We start from the raw sequence: 1,543 nt of genomic DNA, 5'->3' as shown, positions 1-1,543 counted from the left end.
CGCTTTGCCGCCCGGCCCTTCGTCGCTGCCGCCCGGCCGGATCCCCGTCGCCGCGCCCGGAGCTCCCGCGATCAAGGAAGCCTGCCTCCGCCGCCAGCTCCGTCCGGCCCCGCCGGCGCCGACCCTGCCGCCGACCGCCGCCTCCCCCTCGTCGCCCGGTCATCCCGAGCCGCCTCGCGCCACCCCGTGCGCCGCCCGACACCACCGGCCCCGTATCCGGCCGGAGCCCTCCGCCGGCCGCGGATCCCGCCGCCTCCCTCGCCGGTCTCGCCTTCCCCGTCGTCAGCCGACCGACCTCCTCGCCGGAGCTCCTCCTCCGACCTCGCCGGACCTCACCCGCACCCGGATCCACCTCGCCCGCACCCGGATCCACCTCTCCCGACCCGATCCACTCCGCCGTTGACTTTTCCGTGAGGTGAAAATCGACGAAGTCCCCAGAAAAACTCATAATATGTGTGCTACTTTGACCTGTCATATCTTGTTGCATACTGCTCCGTTTCATGCGTGTAATATGTAAAATTGTTCGTTGTGAGATGGTCTACATTTAATTCCATTGTGTCATGTTTGTTTGAGTTTATCTTGATGCCTGAATCATCATTGCAAGAGTGCTATATGATGTTATTTTGCTGAAACTGTTATAACTTGGTGATTTGTTATTTCTGTTGCATTTTGTGTGTGCATCCTATGAGCTTGATGTTTACTTGAGTTTTGATATATGCCATTCCATCTTTACAGAGGTGCTTGATATGTATTTTTGTGATCAATATGGTGACTAGCACAAGCATGCAAACTAGGCTTCGTGATGTTGCTGATTTCAGTCCCTGTCCTGCTGTTATTTTGATGCCATGTAAACATGATGCTATAGAGAGAGACATGCATATTTTGAGATACTTCATTAAGGATGATTTGAACATATGATTATGGTATATCCATTCATTGCCCTGTTTGAAATTATGGAGTAGCATAGCATGTCATTTTCATGCTCTACTTTTGCTATAAAATGTTTCCTGTCAGATTGTTTACATGCTATTCAATTTTGCCAAGGTTGTTGTAGTTGATCCTTGCATGCCATGAACTTGTTCTTGCCTTGGTTAGTTTCATAAACATGTCTTCTTGCTGATGATATACTTATCTTGTCATGTAATGACTTGTGGTGAGTGAATAGAGCTCACAAAGATGCCTTCATGATGCTGTTAATGCCATGCTCTGTTTCCTGAATCTGTTAACGAAACTTTCCATGATTAAATGGGTGCCATCATATCTTCTGATCCTTTTTGGCTCATGGTCAATAAAGGACTTTTGTTCTACGCATTGAGTAGATTCATACCATGGCTTTGTTTGCCATGATAAGTTCCTGTAGCATGCTGTTTCATAGCGCTAAACATTGCAACCTGGTGTTATTTCTGCAAAGTCTGAAACTGTTATTATATGCAATCTTGCCATGTGTTTTTGAGCATGTTCTAGTGATTTCTGGAGTCAGCTTAGTGTTCATGTTTTGTTATGATTTACCTGTACATCATGTCCATGCCTTTTGTTTTTATGT

This window comes from Triticum dicoccoides, chromosome 1B, assembly GCF_002162155.2.
Source record: "Triticum dicoccoides isolate Atlit2015 ecotype Zavitan chromosome 1B, WEW_v2.0, whole genome shotgun sequence".
Lineage (NCBI taxonomy): Eukaryota > Viridiplantae > Streptophyta > Magnoliopsida > Poales > Poaceae > Triticum > Triticum dicoccoides.
Note: the sequence above shows the minus strand (reverse complement) of the source record.